General features: G+C 38.4%; 1 non-coding gene across 1 annotated transcript; it reads right to left on the reverse strand.

Annotated features, from left to right (window-relative positions):
- Positions 1–515: 515 nt before the first annotated feature.
- On the reverse strand, positions 516–622 carry LOC117276546 (small nucleolar RNA R71). Its single transcript, XR_004506808.1, has one exon. It is a non-coding gene; the product is annotated as a small nucleolar RNA R71 (small nucleolar RNA).
- Positions 623–7,460: the final 6,838 nt, after the last annotated feature.

A 7,460-nucleotide genomic window follows, 5' to 3' on the forward strand; every position in this document is an offset into this window, starting at 1 on the left:
CACAATAACGAGAAAAAGCTGCATGGGATGCTGAGGAAGTAGCTATTATAGATGCACATATTATACATGATGAAGATAGGGTTCGGAGAATTGCTCAAAATCAACCCTTAGTTGCAGACTAGTTCGGAAATATAGCTCCCTTTCTTGGGAGATCACTGGGTGATTACGCTAGACTGATCTACAACCAAGGATTATCAAGTGTTAGACCACCTCCAATTGCAACTAACAATTTTGAATTGATGCAAGGGTTGCTTCAAACCCTTCATAATTATTGTGTCTTCAGAGGAAAGATGAACGAAGATCCAAATACATATCTAATGGACATCGAGGAGATTATGAATACCTTTCAATACAATGGTGTGTCACAAGATATAGTGTACTTAAGGGAATTCCCCTTCACACTCAAAGATGATGCAAATCAATTTCTTCGAATCTTACCCAGAGGTTCGATTAGAACATAGGAAGAGATGACCAGAAAATTCCTTGATAAATATTTCTCCTCAGCTAAGACGAACAAGTTTAGAAGAGAAATCCATAACTTCTGCCAGAAAGAGACTGAAACTGTTTTTGAAGCATGGAAGAGGTTTAAGGAGATTGTGAGAAAGTGTCAACATAGCAGAATTAAACTTTAGATGTAACTTCAGGACTATTGGGATAGATTGACACCGGCCTCGCATAGAACGTTGAGCAATGCAGTTGGAGGACCCTTGATGAAGAAGACTCCAGAGGAGATAGTTACAATTCTTGATGAGTTACCTAAATATGCTAATTAGTGGCCCTTTGAGAGTGCTGAAAGAAGAAGCTCAACTGGTGTTCACCAAGTGGATCCTAATACATCTCTGAAGGTACAACTTGATGCTATGGCTAAAGAAATACAAAAGTTGACCTTAGCCTTGATACAAAATGAGCCCCACACAGCCTGTGATATATGTGGAAGAGGACACCCTACTCATGAGTGTCAAGCCTCAACTGAGGAATTGAATGTTGTGGGAAACTATAATTTTAATGCAATGGGTCAGAGGAACCCCGATTTTTCATGGAGTTCACCTGGGGGTACCACGGATACGTGGCAACAAAATAACTCTAGACCCTAGGGACAAGGAGCTCCAGCATACCGAAATCAGTAGAGGCAGTAATTTTAGCCTTAACAGCTCATTCATTCTGGCATAGAAGATCTCATAAAGGCCTTCATTCAGAAAACTGATGAGAGGCTTGAAACTCATAGCACAGCTATACGGGAACATGGAGCAGCTATTAAAGAACTGGGCACTGGTTTTTGAAACATGGACAAACAGGTTGGGCAGCTAGCCACTCTATTGTCTGAGAGGAATTCCATGAACTCTCCCCGCTGATATTGAGAGAAATCCTAAAGAAACAGTGAATGTTGTAACTTGAGAAGTGGGGAAGTGTTGAAAGATCCTACCACGGTCTAAAATGATGTGAAACATGAAAAAGTTTGTGGGGAGAAGCCGAAAAATGATGAGGACAAGAAGAAGAAAGGCCCAATGAAAGATGAGAAAAAGAAGAAGGGAAATATTTTGAGAAGGGAGGAACATGATGAGAGCGAGCATATGCCTGCTTTACCTTTCTCCAAAAGCTATATAGAGATAAGCTAGACAAGCAGTTTGGGAGGTTTCTGGATGTGTTGAAATAGGTTCATATGAACTTACCATTCACAAAAGTGCTCTCACAAATTCCTGCTTATGCCAAATTCTTGAAGGAAATCCTGACAAAGAAGAGGAAGATAGAAGAGACTTAAGTGGTCAAGCTTATAGAGCATTGTAGTGTTATAATGCAAAACAAACTCCCACAAAAGTATGGAGATCCAGGGAGTTTTACTATACCTTGATCTTTAGGAACTATTAATTTGTATAAGTCTTTATGTGATTCTGGTCCCTCAATTAATTTAATGCCTCTATCTATTTATAGGAAACTGGAGAAGGAGATTGGAGAGATAAGATTTGCACCAATATCGTTGCAGTTGGTAGACCAAACGACTTTAATACCTGAGGGGATAGTGGAAAATGTGTTAGTTCGGGTGGATAAGTTCGTATTTCCTGTGGATTTTATAGTGGTGAATATGGCGGAAAACAAGAAGGTCCCCCTCATCCTAGGAAGGCCATTCTTAGCGACGGGTAGAGCTATATTAGATATACACGAGAGAAAACTCATACTTAGAGTGGATCAGGAGATTGTGACTTTTGAGATGAATGTAGCAAAGGGGGTACAAAAGGACAAACCAACTGCGAGTGCTGAGTGGAAAGTGAAGGGCCCAAAAGAGAAGGCTGCGGTGATCGAGAAAGATAATTATGGGGTGTACCCAAAAAAGGTTGAGAAAAAGTTGTCTGCATAGATGTGTGCATTAGTACGGGCACGAGGAATGGAGCCCGACTTCAACTCAGACCCCGACTAGATATTCAAGGAAGTTTCCTTTACCTTATACTTTTTAATTGTGTATCATGGGGATATGCCACAACTTAAAGTGTGGGGTGGTGAATATTTGTATGTATGTATGTATATTAGTTTTCTGTTTGCAAGTTGTAGTAGTTAGAGATAGAAAAAAAACATAATTTTTTTTTTTAATTCTTTTTTCGATTTTTCCCGACGATGGATATCATTGATAGGTTTCTTGAGGGATTTAAGTCAAAGGAAAAAGACAAAAAGATTTTCTTTTGTTAGGTAGTGTAATAATTTCCCTTGATTTTTCTTTGTGCCGCGATTCTTTTCCAAGGGTTTTGATTGAATCGGGTATAGTTAGTTTTCATTTTGTAGAGTAGTAGAAAACCTTGTGCGGTGATTTGAATTAAAAGCAATATCTCTTAACTTTAATATACCTTGAGAAGAGTGAGTTCTTTAGTTGTGATGCTTAGACTTAGTTTTTGACTCTTGTATAAGTACCTTAAATTGTATGATCTTAACTTTGATTAACTGCATTGACTAGAGTGTCGTGATAGTCCAATCCAGAGTGAGTTATGTGCCATGTCTGTGTGATATCTTGTGTTATTCTGTGTATTGTATTTTATATCTAGAACTTTCCCCGTGTATTTGCAAAGCGAAATGGTAGTTTTATTTAGTTGTGGAAGTGATATAGGCATTTCTTTGTCGAGCCAGTTATATGCTTTTGTCCACCTAATTGTTATGTATCTTAGTTAACCCCGTTGAGCCTGTAACCCTATTTCTTTGGCAACCACATTACAAGCCCTACCCATTTGTTTGAATTGACCATTTATTTTAACCTTATACCTCACGTGAGTACCTGAATCTATTATGAACTTTGTAAAAGTTGAAGTGTGGGGTGGTTGGTTTGACTTTTGAGTGTAATTATTGAAATAAGGAGAAAGGTGCACTGTTTTGAAAAAGTAAGAGCCACTTGAATTGAAAAATAAAGAAAAAAATAAGTGTATGATTATGAAACAAAAATGTATATTTGATGAGTGGTGATTTTACCATTTATTCTAGTCTCTTTTCTTTAGTTTTTGTGTCATTTAATTATAAAATGAGGTGATTTATGGTGTGCATTACTAGATTTTCAGGTAAATGAATTCTAGAAGAGAATTGAAATTAAATGAAGTGGAATTGTGCAAAAAGAGTGAAAGAAGTGCAAAACTTCCAGTGAAATCGCATATGCGCAGATTTATCTGCATCTGCGGGAAATGTTGTGCATTAGCAGAAGAAGATATGCGAGGCAAAAATCGAATCTGCGATTCACAAACCGCTTTTGCGGTCGCCCTTCTATGCTTGGGGGTCCGCATTTGAGAAAGCCGCTTCTGCGGCGATATGGTTGCTTTTGCGGAAGATTAAATTATCCACAAAAACCGCTTCTGCGAACTGTTACACGCATCTGCGGAACCCCACCTACGAGGATTCTTCCGCAGGTGCAGTCAACGGGCTTCAGACCTGGACACTTATGTCATTTCACATTTTCTTCATTCCAAACTCACAAATACACGACCTAGCTGATTGAAAACATATCTTTGGCAGATCTTTGGCTTATCTTTGGCTTATGTTTGGCAGCTTGGGCAGCTTTTGTCATGTTTTGGAGCTAGGGTTCTTGCACACACACTTCGGACATGAATATTTGAAGCTTTTGGTTAAAAATTTCTTACCCATTTATGTTAATTTCTTCATTTCCTTGCTCTGTATTGTATATCTAAGTGTGTAGTATTTTTTTCAACACTTGAATCTTGTTTATGGTAATATTCGTATTTAAAGTGTGGATTAAATATCTTGTTGTGCTTATGTATTGAACGATTTTTATTTATTATGAAGTGAGTTATTGTTTCTTTAATTATTCTTGTTCTTTAATGTTTCCAAAGGGATTATCTAACCCTAGGACTCGCCCATTTACTTCGAATTAATTTTGGGAAAGATAATTTGGGGTTGGGAAAGATTAATTAACAAGAACTTGAGGCGTTAACCATCATTTTATAGATTCTACCTAGGGATAGGATTGAACTACTTGTAGCCATATTCGGGTGTGCTTAATATCTTAATTGTTTTAGGGACAATTTAATTAGGAAGTCTTTCTAGTCTTCGGAAGAAGCTAATATAAAATTATTACCCGAGGCTAATTAACATAAACTCGCTCATATTTGTAAAATCATGAAATACATTGAATCATTACTTGAGTGTAATTACCCATGTATCGATGCTTGTAGCTATTGATCATTTTACTTGCTTTCTAGGCTAGCTTACATTTTCGCAATTAGTTATTAAATATTTTCTCAAAACATTTCTAAGTGTTTGGCTTAGCATAATAAGTGACAATTCTCTTACACGCCTAATCGCCTACATATTGTTCTTCGTGGGATTCGACCCCGACTCATAGTTGGGTAAATTATATTCCATGCGACCGTGTCCATTTACTTTTTAGTAGTGGATTTGGACGTCATCAAAATTGGCGCCGTTGTCGAGGAAATATTTGGCGTATTTAGGTTGTTTGATAAATAAGCGTACGTGCTTTGGTCCAAACTTGTGAATATTTGTGTAATTATTTTTCGTATCTTTGTCTGTTTTTCTTGTTATTTTTCTTTTTTGTTTCTTTTTTATTTTCTTAATTTTGAAAAATGGTATCATATAATTAAAATTGGTCGGATGGTAGTTGTTCATACTTTGATGACCCTTGTCCTTATTGTGGAGGACCACACTCATGGAAAAATTATTTAAATTCTCTCAGGGTCGTATTGTGTGCACAATCTCAAACACATGAGTGGAGTATTTGTGATAAGTGTGGTAATCAAAATGGCCATTGGGATAATTATGCTTATTTGTCCTTCCCTTCCCCGAACCCTCGCTATGATAATTCTATTTATTGTGATAAAAATTATAGGGATATGAAAGTGGAAGAAATTTAGCATAGTCAAAATGGAGATTTCAAGCTCATGTTGGAATGCCTACTTGAAGGAGGAAACAAAGAGCAAAATGCCTTGGAAGAGCTTTTGGAAAATAGTCTCCAAAATGATTTGCTTGAAAGGTTGAACTCACAAATGGGAGAAATGCTTGAAGCTTTAGAGGTCCAAAAAGCCTCGGAAGTGAATGATAGCCAAGAACCTTCCCTAGAGGTTGAAGCGAAAAATCCTTCTTTGGCACTTGATCAAAATCAAGAAGAACTCTCAAATGCTCAATATGAGAGGATGATGCTCATGTTGGAGGCCATTCTTGAAAATGAGGAGAAGCAAGGCTTGGCACTCGAGGACTTAAAACAAGCACTACATCGAAATGATGAGACTATCCGCTCTTTGGAAAATCAATTGGAGTCATTGATTGAGGCTCATTATGCCTATCAATTTGAGAGTGTGGAAAGAGGTCAAGAAGAGTCCAACTTGAGGACAAAAGTGAGCTTTATTTGGAGGAATCAAGAATTGAACATCTGCCAACCGACTCCATGCTTGTGGGTGATGCCAAGAAATATATAGAACTAGAGTCAACCGGTGTAATTGAAAATATGGTTGAAGTTGAATCTAGTTCGGGGGAAAAAGAGGATGTCAAAATCCGGAAAAAGTTGCAAGTTGGGGGCAATTATCTCATTCCAAGCATTTTTCAACTTTGGGCTTGTATGGTGATATGGAAATTGAAAATTCAAGAACGCAAAATGACACTCCTCAAAAGAAAGCCAATAAATGCAAAATGCAGAAATTGATGCTCGGCATGATCATCTACTTACCACCCCCCGTCGCTCGTGATCACAAGCTTGATTCCAAGTTAGATGCCCAATTCATATCATCCAAGTGGAGAGAAAAGTGGTAAAGTAATTCACGTCGTGCCACGACGGTAAATGCGCCGCTTGGTGGGAGGCAACCCATCGTTTTCAAAATTTTAGTCGTTTTTGATTTTTTTTTTAGAATACTTTAATATGTTATTTTTGACTAATCTCCATAGTTTCAGAATTTTTGCAGTTGCATTGAGGAGTTTGAGGTGTTGGAGTGCACAAAAATAGTGGCTGCCAAATCTGTGCATCAGTCATTTGGTGAAACCGCATCTGTAGAACATTACTCGCAGAAGCGCTTGTTGGAGCGCAGATGCGACAGCTTTGCAGAAGCGGTTCACTAACCGCAAAAGCACTCTCGTAGAAGTGCTAATTCTTCCGCAGAAGCGGCCAGTCGGGTAAATTTTTAAAGCCCTTCATCATCAGGTGAGACTCTAATTTTTTCCCCAAAAACTCAAAACTCCCTCTCATCTGTCACATTCATCTCTGTTGCTCGTGCATTCTACTGTCCTCACACAAGATAAACATGTATCATCTCCAGTTCTCCCTTCCACTCCTCTCTTCTACTGTTATTTTCTTCTTCTTCTTCATCTCTTCTCCATGGCAGAATTCCCGCAGGCCCATTTCCTTCTAATTAGTGTCAATATTAGGGGTGAGGACATTGGTTGAGAGTGTGTTTGTATGTGCTGTTGTTGTTGCAAAACAATTTTGGGAAGTCTGAGTACCTAATTTGTTTAAATAAGTGTAACATTCTCAGTGCCCATTAAATGTTTGACAAATTGTCTGAAAGAAATTTTGTTCCTAGGTACCTTAAAATGACGTTTAATCAAGTCGTGTAATCATATAGTGCACTAATTTAGAAGGCTTGAGTACAAATTATGTGCCAAAATCATGTTTGGAATTAAAAGATTCGGCAGTTTCTGGGTTTTTTGGAAAACCCTGATGAACATCGCAGAAGCGGGCTCGCACCTAAGATGACTTGTCCACAGGTGCGAGTTTTGGCCAGATATAACCTTTCGCAGAACCGAGTATAATGCTGCAGATGCGGCTACCTGCGATGTATATTCCACAGGTGCGAGACTTTGCCAACAGTCACTTTTCGCAGATGTGACAGAATCTCCGCAGAAGCGGAGCCGCACCTGCGAGGCTTTTTCCGTTGGTGAGGTGACAGTGCAGTTTGTGCAAAAATAGTAGCTTTGCAATTGGAGCTTCCTGAGCCCGTTTATCTTGATTCTTTGGCCTAATTGCATTGTTT

This window comes from Nicotiana tomentosiformis, chromosome 8, assembly GCF_000390325.3.
Source record: "Nicotiana tomentosiformis chromosome 8, ASM39032v3, whole genome shotgun sequence".
Taxonomy (NCBI): Eukaryota; Viridiplantae; Streptophyta; class Magnoliopsida; order Solanales; family Solanaceae; genus Nicotiana; species Nicotiana tomentosiformis.